This window comes from Bombina bombina, chromosome 3 (assembly GCF_027579735.1).
Source record: "Bombina bombina isolate aBomBom1 chromosome 3, aBomBom1.pri, whole genome shotgun sequence".
Classification (NCBI taxonomy): domain Eukaryota; kingdom Metazoa; phylum Chordata; class Amphibia; order Anura; family Bombinatoridae; genus Bombina; species Bombina bombina.
In genome coordinates, this window is record NC_069501.1 from 488,206,660 (window position 1) to 488,223,674 (window position 17,015).

At 39.4% G+C, this 17,015-nt stretch overlaps 1 long non-coding RNA gene across 1 annotated transcript in view; it reads left to right on the top strand.

The window, feature by feature from the left end:
• Positions 1-301: 301 nt before the first annotated feature.
• The window catches only part of LOC128651740 (uncharacterized), a 141,161-nt gene continuing 124,447 nt past the window's right edge, over positions 302-17,015 (top strand). Inside the window, exon 1 of the long non-coding RNA XR_008401177.1 lies at positions 302-434. This is a non-coding gene — a long non-coding RNA (uncharacterized LOC128651740). The remainder of the gene's footprint in view (positions 435-17,015) is intronic.

Sequence of the window (17,015 nt, forward strand, 5' to 3'; positions counted from 1 at the left end):
GCGCACTTGGTCACTGCTCCACCTGATGAGTTGTTGTATTTCCAGGCCTTCTCTATTACTTTAAAAAGCGTTTTTATAAGTTTTTTTACTCTGACTTTGTGTGACCGCTCTGGTCTGCAGTTGATTTCACCATCTGGTTGGCTTTTTTTTTAGGAGGTGACAGTGTGTTTTTGTAATCTGCCTTGTCTGAGAGAACTTTGCACCTGCTCCTTCTGTCCCTTTAAGTGCTTTCTGATGTCACCCTATCAGTTAACATAGGGGGGGCCAGGCACAGATGGCCCTCTAAGCATGTGGAGAGGAAGGTCTACACACGCTGTGTCTGATTACACTGCTGCTGGGTGTATGCAGTCCTGTGTACAATTTGTTTCCTGCCCAAGGTTTTAGGAATTAAAAAAGAAGACCCAAGAGAGGATTTCAAACAAGGTTAAAGTAAGGTAGGAACATTTTTTGCTTGTAATCCGATTTGTGACTTCTGTCTTTTTTGTTTTTATCCGGACGTAGTAGTAAAAGAACTGAGGGTTAAAACAATTCTGTGCTCTTTATGTGTTAATGAAATAAATCCCTGCTTTACAGTGGCAGCAGTCCTGGCCCTGCAGACCCCACAATGTGGAGGGTCCGCACAAAAATCAGCCATCTTGTCTGCATAATTTGAAACTATTATTTTTTTGGCCTCCCAAGTTCCTGTGCTAAATGCAGAGATTGGGAACTCAGGAGGAGTGACTGTGTGATCATACATGATGTTGCTTAGTATGCACTGTCTTAAAAGCTTATAGTGGGATTTGGAAGCTATACGCAATATTCCGATTCCCACTGTGAGCTTTTACGTTGTAATCACCTGACGATTGGGCTGGGGCCGGTACTTCTGAGGCCAGTAGAAGCAGTACCAGAAGAAGTGGTATGCCTGGAGTCGCACACAGGGGCCAACAGAAGTACTGAGGTAGGGACAGGGTTTTAATTACCCCCCTCACCACGGCCAGGTGGTTAGCTGAGGGGTTGAAGAACTGCTCTGTATGTGTTACAGACAAATGGAAAATAAATCCCTGTTGTTACTGTTGTTATATATATATACACAGTAGATACACATGCACACATATAGTGTCTGGAAACTCACAAAATTGGGACCCTTAGCCTGATTACATTATGATAACGTTGACAAGTGGTACATGCAATTAGATGCCATATTGCTTGCCCCATAGAGCAACAACAGATCACACTCCGGTAGTCCTGATCTGCAAGATCCAGACTGAGCACACACTGTAGTGTAGCAAAATGTTAAAAAGTAAGAGGGTCCAGATTGTGGGACACTGAACCCAATTTTTTTCTTTCATGATTCAGATAGAGCATGCAATTTTAAGCAACTTTCTAATTTACTCCTATTAGCAAATTGTCTTCATTCTCTTGGTATCTTTATTTGAAAAGCAAGAATGTAAGTTTAGATGCCGGCCCATTTTTGGTGAACAACCTGGGTTGTTCTTGCTGATTGGTGGATAAATTCACCCACCAATAAACAAGTGCTGTCTAGTGTCTGAACCAAAAATGGGCTGGCTCCTTAGCTTAGATGCCTTCTTTTTCAAATAAAGATAGCGAGCGAATGAAGAAAAATTGATAATAGGAGTAAATTAGGAAGTTGCTTAAAATTGCATGTTCTATCTGAATCACGAAAGAAAAAAAATTGGGTTCTGTGTCCCTTTAATTCCCTAGTATCCCATCTGAGGGGTGGGGCTTTATTTTAAGGGCTGGGGTCTAGCACCCCACCATCTTCAAAATTCAAAAGCTGCCACTGAGAATCATATGGACATTCATCTACTTTTAAAATAACACAGTGCACAATGTTGTATAACATTGAAACATATTATAAGTTAATTTTTATTGAACATAATAGTCTGTTAGTGAGAGACAAGAATATTTTGGTGCTATACATAATTTATGTTTACTTGACAAATTCATTTCTTTCATGGTGGTGAGAGTCCACGATCCGTTACTCATGGAAACCACTCTTCTTTACCACTAGGAGGAGGCATAGATTCCAGAACTCAAAGAGCTCTATAAAACTCCTTCCAACTCACATCATGTCACATGTACCTCAGTCTAGCATATAACCAAATAAGTTAGGTAAGAAAATGGAATAAGAGCTATAAAAGGTGCAGGGGAAAAAAAGATGCTAAAAAGAATACTAAAACCAAAAAGGTTGGGGGTCTCGTGGAGCATCATGAAATAAATGGATTTATCAGGTAAACAGAAATTATGTTTTCTTTCATGCAGATAGTGAGAGTCCACAATCCATTACTCCTTGAACTAATGTGAAATAAATATACAATAAATCACAATGCAAAAATGATGTGGCAATAAATGTGACGGTAAATTACGCTGCTCATGTAATTTAATTTACATAGGACACACTTCTAGACTTCTCAAAACCTGATTAAGTGAGCATATATACAATATAGAGAAAGGTTTCCCCAAACACTCTGTTTCTGCACATTTTGACAAAAAACATAAAAGAAATATTTAAGATTTAGAATTCATGGGTATCTGGAAGGTTGATAGTAATTGTAGGGGAGGTGACATTCAGAATGCCTTGGGCCGCTTGGAGATTAACCCCTTAATGACCACAGCACTTTTCCATTTTCTGTCCGTTTGGGACCAAGGCTATTTTTACATTTTTGCGGTGTTTGTGTTTAGCTGTAATTTTCCTCTTACTTATTTACTGTACCCACACATATTATATATCGTTTTTTTCTCGCCATTGAATGGACTTTCTAAAGATACCATTATTTTCATCATATCTTATAATTTACTATAAAAAAATTATAAAATATGAGGAAAAAAATGGAAAAAACACACTTTTTCTAACATTGATCCCCAAAATCTGTTACACATCTACAACCACCAAAAAACTCCCATGCTAAATAGTTTCTAAATTTTGTCCAGAGTTTAGAAATACCCAATTTTTACATGTTCTTTGCTTTTTTTGCAAGTTATAGGGCAATAAATACATGTAGCACTTTGCTATTTCCAAAGCACTTTTTTTCAAAATTAGCGCTAGTTACATTGGGACACTGATATCTTTCAGGAATCCCTGAATATCCCCTGACATGTATATATTTTTTTTTAGAAGACATCCCAAAGTATTGATCTAGGCCCATTTTGGTATATTTCATGCCACCATTTCACCGCCAAATGCCATCAAATAAAAAAAATCGTTCACTTTTTCACAATTTTTTTCACAAACTTTAGGTTTCTCACTGAAATTATTTACAAACAGCTTGTGCAATTATGGCATAAATGGTTGTAAATGCTTCTCTGGGATCCCCTTTGTTCAGAAATAGCAGACATATATGGCTTTGGCGTAGCTTTTTGGTAATTAGAAGGCCGCTAAATGCCACTGTGCACCAAACGTGTATTATGCCCAGCAGTGAAGGGGTTAGTTAGGGAGCATGTAGGGAGCTTGTAGGGTTAATTTTAGCTTTAGTGTAGTGCAGTAGACAACCCCAAGTATTGATCTAGGCACATTTTGGTATATTTCATGCCACCATTTCACCGCCAAATGCGATCAAATTGAAAAAAACGCTACATTTTTCACAATTTTATGTTTCTCACTGAAATTATTTACTAACAGCTTGTGCAATTATGGCATACATGGTTGTAAATGCTTCTCTAGGATCCCCTTTGTTCAGAAATAGCAGACATATATGACTTTGGCGTTGCTTTTTGGTAATTAGAAGGCCGCTAAATGCGGCTGCGCATCACACGTGTATTATGGCTAGCAGTGAGTGAAGGGGTTAATTAGGTAGCTTATAAGGAGCTTGCAGGGTTAATTTTAGCTTTAGTGTAGAGATCAGCCTCCCACCTGACACATCACACCCCCTGATCCCTCCCAAACAGCTGTCTTCCCTCCCCCACCCCACAATTGTCCCCGCCATCTTAAGTACTGGAAGAAAGTCTGCCAGTACTAAAATAAAAGTTTTTTTTTGTTTTGTTTAAAAAAAAAATAATTCTGCTGTGTAGGACCCCCCCCCCCTTAGCCCCAACCTCCCTGATCCCCCCCAAACAGCTCTCTACCCCCCTCCTCTGCCTTATTGTGCACCATATTGGGTACTGGCAGCTGTCTGCCAGTACCCAGTTTGAAATCAAAAGTTTATTTTAAGATTTTCTGTAGTGTAGCTTACCCCCCTTAACACCCAACCCCCCACCCTCTCCCAGATCATTAATATTTTTTATTCCCACCCTCTCTCCCACTGAGTCCCACCTTGTGCCTCTTCCACTTCAATTCTAACTTTTGGGCAGTTTCACACGTGCACGCACGCGCACGCTCCCGTGCATGTGAACGCGGGCGCACGCGCGATCCCGCCCCCCTCCTCTACTGATGGCCGCCCACTCGCCTCCCTGGACACGCTCCCACCCACCAATGATCATAGCCGATGCAGAGAGGGACACAGAGTGGCTCTCTCTGCATCGGACTGCTTAAAAAAGTTATTGCAGGATGCCTCTATATCGAGGCATCACTGCAATAACATGAAAGCAGCTGGAAGTGATCAGGATCGCTTCCACTGCTTTCAAAGACCAACGACGTGCAGGGTACGTCCTTGGTCGTTAAGGACATTTTTTTGGAGGACGTACCCTGCACGTCGTTGGTCATTAAGGGGTTAAATAGATCTACACTATGAATTTTCTAATCCCAAACAGCCTCAATAAAGATTTGAAATCAGGGCTGTTTAAAGAAATGTTTTGTATAAGAACCCTGACATATGTATTTTTCATGTCCCTTTTTAAAGCGGCAGTATGGTCACCCTACTTATAGGCTACTTATTTATAAACTGTATTACATTTTCTGATAATCAGTTGGTTACAAAATAGATACTAAGTATAAAATGTTTTCATGTTGATAATATATTATGTAACTTTTTTCTTGTAACAATGTCCATATGGCAAATAATGCACTTTACATAGTATTGTTTATATATTATATAATCATATATATGCAATGTTAATTAGGTTTATTATTTACATGCTTATTTTGAATTTTAAATTTAAGGTCCTTAATTCATATATAGATATTATCAATGTATATAGGAAAATACCTTTTCCAATAATAAATATTGTGGATTGCCAAAAAAGTTTTTTCCGGTAACGTGACTAATCCTTCAGACATGCACACTTTATTCCTTGACAAAGCGAACAGTGAAACATACATCAGAACTTCTTCTACAAACATCCACATCATTTATTGCCAGTTTCTCACAGGAGGTGGAGTTTTGCCCTGCCGGTCTGAGACTCAGATGTGCGGAGTAGTGTTCTAACTATTCCCTATCCACCCGGACTTGTGGCTTACTCTACACAGTTTATTTGAACTGCCTCATATTGAGACTCCATATATGCGACATAAATACTATGCATTTGATGGTTTTATACCTTTTTAATAATTTTAATGAACTGTATACTTTCAACCTATTTTGTGGATGACTGTTTACCCAACAGTATAAAAGAGGGTGTGCGCATGAAGTAGAACTGATCTTAGCTCTATTAAATGTGAGTAGTGAATCTTCACAACCACATATCACAGCATTGTATTTACAATATTACGCTAAGACTCTTGATAAAGGCCTTTGAGAGGCCGAAACGCGTTGACACTGTTCAGCCATATTTCATTCACTAATTTTAGCCTAAACGATCTACATTATCTTACTTTTCTTTTACAGAGGGATTACCCATACACTTCACAGAGGGATTTCTCATACAATCTACAGGGAGACTAAGCACTAAGTAATAAAATTGGGGATTGTGCACATTAATTTATCAGCGGTACTACGCTGCTCCAAGTGACTTGTACATTAAGGTTTTCAGCGGTATTACGCTGCCCCAGTTACTTATTTCACATCAAGGTGATCATTGACACTGTTTACACATCGCAGAGTTATTTTTGTATTTTTAACAATTTGATCATCACTTTTTATATCACTTTTTTCACTGCATAACTTTATATCCCTGTATCAGATTATTAAGGTGCAGGACACAGAATACCAAGGTGCAGGACACAGGATACTTTATTATATATATTTATATCTTTTGGACAAGTTTTCATATTCTTCAATTTTTAATCACAGATTTAACCCACGTCACTTTTTTCATCATTTTCATTTTGATACACGGACGAGTTTAATACAGTATCTGATCTAACCCAAAGTATTAAAGGAAGAATTGATCTACTATTTATTGCTATCATTGCCGAGAACTACAATCTGTCAAGCATTAATTATTATTGTCCAACTTTTTATTGTTAGCATTGTTTTCAGACATTGTTTATAAATTGTTTTAAGCACTTAACATAGTATTAAGTACATGGATCCATGTTTTTGTGAATAGTGTATGTATAAGCTTTGTTGAATTGTACAGGCTCTGCTAATTCAGTAGAATTTTATACTCAACGTTTAACAAATGTATAAAAACATTGGAATAGACTATCCAATTATATCCAAGTCAGACCCAGCCTCCGTTAGGTTAGGCGCTTTGGCCACACTCCAAAAATAAAACTGAAAGAGCAGAAATCTGCCCCTTCAGTGAACTGGCAGATAGCCTCTTATCCAGACCATCCTGTAAGAACTGCAAAATCCTAGGAAATATAAAAGAATGATAGGAAAAAATGATCTATAAACCAAGAAATAAAGGCCTTCCAGGCTGTATGATAAATTTTCCTAGTTAAAGGTGTATGGGCCTGAATTAAGGTTTCAAACGCTGAATCAGAAAAACCTCTATGTCTAAGAACTAACTGTTCCTTTCCATGCCATCAAGTTCAGAGACTTGGGATCCGGATGGAAAAATGGACCTTGAAACAGAACGTTAGACCATATAGGAAGAGGCCAAGGAGGGCAGCTGGACATCTGAACTAGATATGCATACCAAATCCTGCGAAACCAAGCTGGGGCATACTCGATTACAGATGATTTTTCTAGGCTCATCTTGGAGATCACTCTTGGAAGAAGTACCAGAGGAGGAAACAGATAAGCAAGCTAAAATGACCAAGAAGCTACTAGAACATCTATAAACTCTGTCTTATGGACCCTGGACCTCACAAAGTACCAGGGAAGTTTGTTTGTGTAAATGAGAAGCTATCAGATCTATCTCTGGGAGACCCAAAATCTGATTGAACACATCCTGGTGAAGAGACCATACCCTTGGATGTAGAGATTGAAGACTGAGATAGTCTGCTTCCCAGATGTTCACATCTGGAATATATACTAGACAGGAATGGATTTCTGCCCATGAGAGAAGTTGAGACACTTCCCTCATGGCTAGATGTCAGTTCCGGCAGCAGATGTCCTCCTGACATGGCGGACTGGAACGAGCTTGTGGGTCGGAATCCGCCATATTAAGTGGCATGGATGCTAAAATGTGCTTGTGCATGCACAGGGGCTCATGCATCATGTTCCCAACATCAGAGAGGTGCGGGGAGTGTCCAGAGGACACTCCTCTACCAGCTGAGATCCTGATTGGACTCCTAGGAATTGACTTGCACTGGGATCCAGAAAATTCTTTTGAGATAGTGTATGATCCCTGCACACCCAAGCGTACAAAGCTGAAGAGGCCTCATGTGTAAACTAGCAAATGGAATTGCATCTGAAGCCGCAATCATGAGACTCAGAACTTCCATACATATAGCAACAGAGGAAAAAGAGAGAGACTAAAGGTTTAGAAAAGCTGACACCAATTTTAATCTTCTCTGCTCTGTTAGAGAAAGACTCATGGAGACTGATCTTTTAACATGTTGAAAAAACAACAACAGTTTGTTGGTATGAGATTCTGCGAAAGGTAAAGATGGAACTTGAACCAATATATTGTCCAGCTGTAGCCAGACCAAGTGGTAAAGCAACAAACTAAAAATGATTGTTTAGAAAGGCAAATCTCAGAAACTGATAATGTTCCCTGTGTATTGGAACATAAAGATAAGCATTCTTTAAATCTATTGTGGACATAAACTGACCTTGCTAAATAAAAGGCATAATAGTCCGAATAGTTTCCATTTTGAAAGGAATTCTTAAAAACTTTTTATCCAGGACTGGTCTGAAAGTACCTTCTTTTTCTAGAACAATGAAGAGATTTGAATAAAATCCCATCCCCTGTTCCTGCAAAGGAACAGGTACAATCAATCCCATAGTTTCTATATCTGAAACTGACTAAATGAAGGCTTGAGCATCTGAAACTGACTAAATGAAGGCTTAAGCCTTCAAAGTATTCCTTCAAACACCAGACAGAAAAAAAACCTCCTCTGGGGGGCCTTGTTCTGAAACTTATCAGAACCTAGGGATGTGGAACAGAGTGAAGCCAAGCTTCCTGAAAAAGGCATGACCTGTCCTTAACCAGAACCTCTGGATTGGGGGCTGCAGATTTGGTAGTAGGGATTTATTTCTTAGCCTGCTTTGACTTGTTCCAGTTAGCACAAGGCCTCCAGACTGGGCCAGAGGTGTCTTGCTTCTGAGCAGACGAGTCAACCTTTTGTTCCTTATTCTGATGAAAGGAATGAAAACAATTAATAGCTTTTGATTCCTCTCTAGACTTCTTGTCTTGTGGAAGAAAAGCCCATTTACCGCTAGTAAATCTAAATCAGAACCAAACAGTTTATTTCCATAAATAGAAAGAGACAATAGTCTGGATTTTGACACCATGTCAGCAGGATAGGACTTAAGCCATATGATCTCCTAGAAAGGACTGCCAAGGTCATCTTTTTGATATTGATATTCATAGTATCAAACACAGCATCACAAATAAAAGAAAGGGCACGTTTGAGAAAATCTTTTGTGAAAAGCAGAACTGGGCTAAAAGAGGCTGCTCCTAGGTGGTGACTCATCATAGAACAAGGTATTGAGCTGTTCATTCCTGGTAGAGTGCTTCTCTCTTTGTATGCATTTGAATTATGACCCTGGGGAGGTCTCCCTAAGGGTGATAGGTGAAACCAGACGTGGACTCCTTGCCCAGTGAAGCTTAGAGGAATATGGCTGCACCTCACTGACGAGGCTCATAGGAGGTCGAAATGATCATCTGGGGTTGTCATGTCCCTTGTTCAAAGGAGAATTGCCTGGTATTTTGGGGGCTGTACTGATCTTACTTGGATCAGACTTATATGCTTCAGGAAGGTTTTCCTTTGTAAAAAGCAGAACCGCCTAAAAGAGGCTGCTTCTAGGTGGTGACTCGCCATAGAACAAGCTATTGAGCTGTTCATTTCTGGTAGAGCGCTTCTCTCTTTGAAGGCCTAAGCAAATACCCTGCTTGTGAAAAGGCCCTTCTATGAAAAGACTAGCACTATCTTTCAAAGAGATAGTTGTATGCTTAGCCAGAGTGGAAATAGCCCCGTCAACTCTAGGAACAATTTCCCACAATTTAATATTAGCAGCAGGTAAAGGATAAAACTGCAGAAGGATTAAATGAATTACCTGTCTTAGACCATTCCTTTCAAATCATGTCAGAGACAGCATCAGGGATAGGAAATACCTCAGGGAGCTTAACAACAGTCTTAAACACTGAATTTAAATGATTATAATGCTTATCTTCAGAAACCTTAGAATCTTTAAACCCTAAAGTAAGTAAAAACTAATTCAAAAGAGAACAAATATGTTTAATTTCCAACAAAAAAGATTAAATATCAGGTTCAACGTCAGAAGAAGATTCTTCATCAGCAGAGGAAACTTCACCTTCTAAAGACATAACGGTATCCTTGACTTCAGGAGACATAGTACTAGTAGAAGGTAAAATCTGAACTGACCTTTTGCGCTAACTTGAAGGCGGGAGAGTAGCCAGCGCCTCCGAAACAGCAGCTTTAATGACATTCTCCACACTGGGTAGTAACCCAGTAGCATTCTGCTGTAATGAACAAACAGAAGGAACAGTAATACTCATTGAAGCAGCATTAAGTTGGTTTAAATGCATTAACATTTTTAAACATGTCACAAAAATAAGTTGGAGGAGAGACCTCAGCTTCTTTACAATAAACACACTTAATCTTAGTAGAAAGGAGTTCAGGAGACTCAGCTTCTAAGGTAGATTTAGGGAAAGAATCAGACAGCTTCATTCCAGCATGGACAAAACAAAGCAATAAACAAGTTAACCCATTAAAAAGCTTGAGGAATGGAAATAACTTACGCATTCCTAAAGAAGCTTTAAAAAAAACGAAAACTTACAGGTACAATGCACGCTAAGCCCAACTGCAAACAAAGCAGGAGACATATAAACTTCACATCTGAAGCCTAGATAATACTCAGCAGTGTGAAATAACATGCACAAAAAACAGAGTTAAAAGGGAAAAAAGCTTACCAAAACCAAACGTGCGAAAGACTGAACAAACGTGCGATAACCCAAACATATGTGCATGAAAAAGTGAAACAGATCTAAAAAGACATGCATTATCTGAGAAGCATTAAACTAACGTGTGCTATCCCGACGTGAAACATTTAATGGGCTGGAGGGGTGCGGGAACTGTTGGGATTGTCCCTGAGACCAATTAGGGAGAGTCTGTCACAAATTTCTAATGAGGCGATAAAAGAGTCACAAGCCATACCACACATACATCCCTCTGACAGGCACTGTACTCTGAAGAGAAGCTGGGCCTCAATATACCTAACTCTGAAGAATCAAATGCACATATTCATTCTTTAATAAACCTCCAGCGGCGGTAAAGTAAAAACTATGGTACATGTTGGGTAGGAGGGGTCTAATAAAGCTCTTGGGGTTTTAGAATCTTTGCCTCCTCTTAGTGGTAATAAAGAGTAATTCCCAGAAGTAATGGGTCGTGGACTCTCACTGCCTGTATGAAAGAAATGGTGGTGTAGATGAGACCTGATATAGTTCCTGGAGACATGAATCAGTGTATTTTGGGGAGAAAAATCAGTGATGTGGGAGGACTAGAAATCAACTATTCCTAATGTGGAAGGGATATTAGTGCAATGTTGTGGGAAGGATAGAAATTATATAATGCAGAGACTCAAATTAATTAGTGCCATTATTTAGTCTTTATTTTCTCATTTGAAATAGCTGATTTTGTCTATGGTTTCCCCACCCATACTGAACATTTCTGAACATAAATTCTGGTTTCACAAAATCCATGTAATGTCACAAGGCGGAAAGATATTCAAAAGGAATCCACCACGATTTTGAGAAAGCCAGCTAAATATTCAAAAGGGCTGGGTAGTGATGTTTCTCTGATACTGTTGATATTCAAAGCAGCATCGCCACCTACATTGAAGGTGTAATGTAAATGTTCCCTTTACACAGTACTGTATGACAATTCAATTTGCATCTGTCAACAGAAACTTAACCCCTGTTCTTACAATTCAATAGGGAATTAAAGATATCAATAATAAACCAATAGGAGCAGAGGGATTGTGGGTATATGAGATTTGAATATACAGTGTTTAATGTATATGTATTGTATAGTATAATGTTAGAATATGTATGTAAACTGTAAACATGATTGTACTAATCTTCTATTGTGTTCTTGGGCATATTTTTTTTTTTACTTATTTTAAGATTGCGATTGAGCAATTGCGATATTCAGATTTCGATTATATTAAGAACGTGATTGCGCGTTTGCAATATTCATTTTTACATAATATTGCGATTGCGCAATCATGTTTTACTTATAATATTACAGTGTGATCGCAATATTCTGGAAATAAGAATATTTTGCGATTGCAATAGCACATTCTCAATATAATGGAAATATGAATATTGAAAACGTGCAATTGCAACCTTAAAATAAGTAAAAAAATTTTTAAACAAAAGCGCTTAAAGGGACATGAAACCCAAATTTTTTCTTTCATGATTTAGAAAGAGCATTCAATTATAAACAACTTTATAATTTACTTCTATTATCTATTTTGCTTTATTCTCTTGATATTCTTTGCTGAAAAGCATATCTAGATATGCTTAGAAGCTGCTGATTGGTAGCTGCATATAGCTGCCTCCTGTGATTGGTTCACCGTGTGCATCGCTATTTCTTCATTAAAGTATATCTAAAGAATGAAGCAAATTAGGTAATAGAAGTAAATTTGAATGTTGTTTAAAATGATATTCTCTACCTTAATCATGAAAGAAAATGTTTGGGTATAGTGTCCCTTTAGGACTCAATAGAAGATTTTTACAATCAATCCCCATCTCCTATAGTTTTAACCACTTAACAGGGTAGAGCTCTGTTTTTTTAGCCCTTAAGCACCAGCAGCGTACCTTGTACGACGCTGCTGTCCTGGGCCTCTTTTTGTAACAATCGTGCTAGCAGTGGCGAGATTGCACTATTCTGCATGCCCCACAAGCGGCGAGTGCAGAAATAGCAGTGTAGAAAGACAGATGTAGAGAGAGACAGGTAGCTGTGTTGACATTCGTTAGTGGTGTGGGAGAATCAGGAGGGAGGTAGGTGGGCGGCCCATCCATGGAGGGAGCTGGAATGGGCTGGAGGGGTGCGGGAACTGTTGGGATTGTTACACTGCAGAAACAAATCACTGAGAGTGGAAAAAATATATAAGAGGGGGGAGGGGAGAAAGAGGCCATAGAAAAAGGATTGCTTGGAGAGGAGAGGATGGGAGGGCGAGAGGGGCCGCTACACTACAGAAAAATGTGTATTAAAAAAACAAACTAAATTTATGTAAACTGGGTACTGGCAGACAGCTGCCAGTACCTAATATGACAAACACTAGTTAGAGGGGGAGGGTTAGAGAGCTGTTTGGGAGGCATCAGGGAGGTTGGAGGGTAAGGGGGATCCTATACTGTAGAGAAGAAGACAGCCTACATTGCAGCAAAGTGGTGATGTCGGCAGACTTTTGCTTAAGTTGCAATATCCTTTGGGAGACATACCTCCACTCGTCAGTGAATCAAGATTCAGCCCACTTTTTAGAATATATCGCCAGACCGACGAACTGCAAGCCTGGCAAACCCAAGCAGGTAATGTCTCGCTGGTCTGATAATGTCTTGAATATTAGAGCCTGGGTACCTGGGAATGCTCAGTAGTATTCTCTATTTTCAATTCCCTGGAATCTGTGTCCAGTTCTCTCATCCACCTCTCCCAGGCCCAGATATTGAAAGCATCGACAGATCGACGAGAAACTGCTTTTATGGCCTCATTTGCCTCCCAGTCAGTCGGTCTGTCGATATATTAAAAAAAAATTGCTGGCGAGTGGTGATGCAACTTCCATAGGATATAATTGGGACAGCTACGTCAGCAAAACATCGCCAACATCACCACTTGTCGACACTCACTAAAACCAAACATGGTTTCTATATAGGAACACTTCAAATAATATCCGTGTGACCTTTCCCTAAACCTACACAAATCACCTCACACTTTAAAATCTCGCCACTGAAAAGAAGGCGAGATAAACATGGTGGACACTCTACTCGTAACCTGTACTTCAGAGATTGGAATATATCTTACTGGTGGCAATGTATCCGAATCAAAATACAGGTTACTCTCCCCCCTGGAACACCCCAGCTAACTCCCACACAATGCCTACACCTACGTCATAATCTAGCTATACTCTCCCTGGAACGCCCAGCTAACGCCTTAACACCGCCTACACCTACGTCCTGACTTAGCCACACTCCCCTGAAACCCCCAGCAAGCTCCTACAGACTGCCTACACCTACGTATTGTCTTCCATTTACTCCCCCTGGAACACCCAGCTAACTCCCACAGAATGCCTACACCTACATAATGTCTGCAATCTACTTGACTAATAAAGTATTAAAAAAACAACTCCCTATTATAACTATAGGAGCAATGTCGCTACATTTATATCTAATGTTAAAATGGTATGCATTGTCATGTATAATGCATATTATGTATCTAATTTAAAATGTAGTTATTTTTGATTGTTCATTTTATTATTTTAAACATTAATATATCATTTAAATTATATATTTATGCTTAAAATATTAGAAATATCAATAAAAAAAACTACATTTTAAATTGGACACACTACTTAAAATAATATGCATTATACATGACAATGCATACCATTTTAAAATAAATGTTAACCCCTTATGCACTATCATCCCCCAGTGCAACCTGCACTATTAACCCCTAATATGCCTTAACCTAAAGACCTAACCACCCCATAACCTATTAACCCATAACCCCCACAACTCCCCAATGTAATAAACCCGTAACCTATTAACCCCAATCCACCCCAACCCCCTAACGCAAACTATGCCTGCACTACTTCTACCTAACACCTAACCACCTCCACCTGTAAGCTAACACCCCCTACGTTATAAAAAATAACAAACAATAAATTTACAAAAAACAACAAAGCCTAACATTACAGGAAAAACAAACAAACAATACTACTAAAACTAAGCCCCCCTAAAAAAAAGCACCCAAAAACAAACAATAAATAAACTAACACTAAAAGTTAGAAAGGCTGTTTGTATGGCATTGCCATAAAGTGACTTAGCATTTTTCTAGAACAAAAGTAACCCACCCCCCAAAAAAAGCCTAATCTAAAAAAAAATCTAAAAATAACCCTACCCTAAAAAAATTGCCCTGAAAAGGCAATATCAGTGCTGCTGCTGGTTGGAATAATTTGCCAGCATTGCCACCCATTGTGATGTATAATAAAATGCTTCTCTGTGATGCTGCCTTTAAAGAGTAAGTCAGCACTTTTGAATATTTCGCCACCATTCTCTACATCACGGTCAGATCCCTTTTAAATATATTGCCGTCTTGCAGCACTTTCGTTCATTAGGGCCCCAGTGTCCTTATCACCTAATATTCCATACCTTCCTAAATAAAGAAGTGATGTATTAGTCTACAAAAAAGAAACAAGCATCCTCTTAGAAATGCAAATTAAATCTTTTTAATTCTAAACGGTCTCATTCACAACTGGTACAGCCTCTTCATTACGTATGCATATTGAGTTGTGTAAAGCGAGCTTGCTTAATAAGAAGGTTCTGTCCCTTTCTACTTATGATTAGATAGAAAGAAACTTTTAAAAATGGTGTCGAGGCCATGTAATTTGAGAAGACACGGGAAATACTGCAATGGATAATGTGAATATACTGTGACCAGGGTAATAAAGCAGATAAATATATTGCATCTAAACTGCAACATCAGAGTGCTCTTGCTATACTTTCCTATATTCATCAAATTAATGGGATAGCTCACTCCCAAAAGAAACAAGTTAAGCCTATAGGGCCTATTTAACAAATATCTGTCCGACATGATCCGATCAGCAGATCATGTCCGACAGACATCGCTGAATGCGAAGAGCAATACGCTCTCCTCATTCAGCATTGCACCAGCAGCTCTTGTGAACTGCTGGTGCAACGCCGCCCCTTCAGATGCGCGGGCAATCGGCCGCTAGCAGGGTGTGTCAATCAACCCGATCGTATTTGATCGGGTCGATTTCCCGCGATGTCTGTCCATCTCCTCAGAGCAGACGGACAGGTCTTTAGACCACTGCTTCATAACTGGTGTTTCTGGCGAGTTTGAAGCTTGATAAATGGGCCCCTTTGCCTCTTTATCTAGTTTACTATACAATATATGATACCTTGGCTGTCTTCTGCCGTTAAGGATATTCATTCATCCTTGGCAAAACTTGATGTTCCAAAGGTTACAGAAGATAGGTTTGCAGGCTGCATTTATGATCAAAGAACTCTGAGGAGTCTTTCCAAGAGTTTTCAAAAAGTCCTATTCCCAATTTCAACCTTTACTGCTGAGGTATTCTCTTTAGAGGCTGAGGTTCGATCAATTAAAGGGATATGAAGCCCAAAAATGTTCTTTTGTGGTTCAGACAGAACATACTATTTTGAAACAAAATCCAATTTACCTCTGTTAGCAAATTTGCTCCCTTCCCATAATATTATGGGCTCCATTTATTAAGCAGTGGATGCTGCATCGATGCCCCAACGTTTCAGGTCTGCCTGAAATGGAAGTTAAGAAGAAGCGATCGTAATACCACTACTCTACTTCTCCGCCACCTTTTAGGTGGCTGACTGAAAACATCCATATCCGATACAATAGGGATGATTGACGGCCTCTGCTAGCGGCCAATTGGCTGCCAGTAGGCAGGGGGCAGCAATGCACAAGCATTTCACCAGAAATGCTTGTGCAATGTCAAATGCCAACAGCGAATCGTGTCCGCTCAACCGTTATTAAATCAACCCCTAATTATTGAAGACATACCTAGGTAGGCATCTGGAGCACTGCATGACAGGAAATAGTGCTACCATCTGGTGCTCTTGCAAATAGATAACATTCTTGCAGAACTGCTGCCATAAAGTGCTCCAGAAATGGGCCGGCTCCTAAACATATATACGTCCCTGCTTTTCAACAAAAGAGAAAAAAGAAAACGGATAATAGAAGTAAATTGGAAAGTTTTTTTTACAATTGCTTGCTCTATCGGAATCATGAAACAAAAATTTTGAGTTTCATATCCATTTAACAAGGAATTTTGGAAAGTCTTCATTTTCACAATACCTGAAGCTAGTAAAGATTTGATGAGATTGATTACTTCAATCAACAATGATGTTATGCTTTATGCAAAGTTATTGGCACAGCATCTGCCCATACTTATTTTACTCATTAATCCTAACCAGGGTTGATTTATAAGACACAGAGATCTGATTACACTAGAGATTAGTGATGTCCCGAACTGTTCGCCCGCGAACGGTTCACAGCGAACATAGCTTGTTCGCGTTCGCGGCTGCGGGCGAACACATGCGTTGTTCGATCCGCCCCCTATGTGTCATCATTAAGGAAACTTTGACCCTTTATGTCACAGCCGTCTGACACATTAGAGCCAATCAACATCAGACACTCCCTCACAGACCCTCCCAGCTACTCGGAAGCCGCCATTTTAGACTCATAACGACCTTGCTTTCTTAGTGAGAGGACGTGTTGTGTTTGTGCTGCTGACATTATAGGGAAATACATAGCTAGGCTAGTTTTTTTAGTGTCCACTACAGTCCAGAAGGACTCCACTCATCTCTGCTGCAAGGACAGCACCCCAAAAAGCCCTTTTCAGGGCTATATTTCG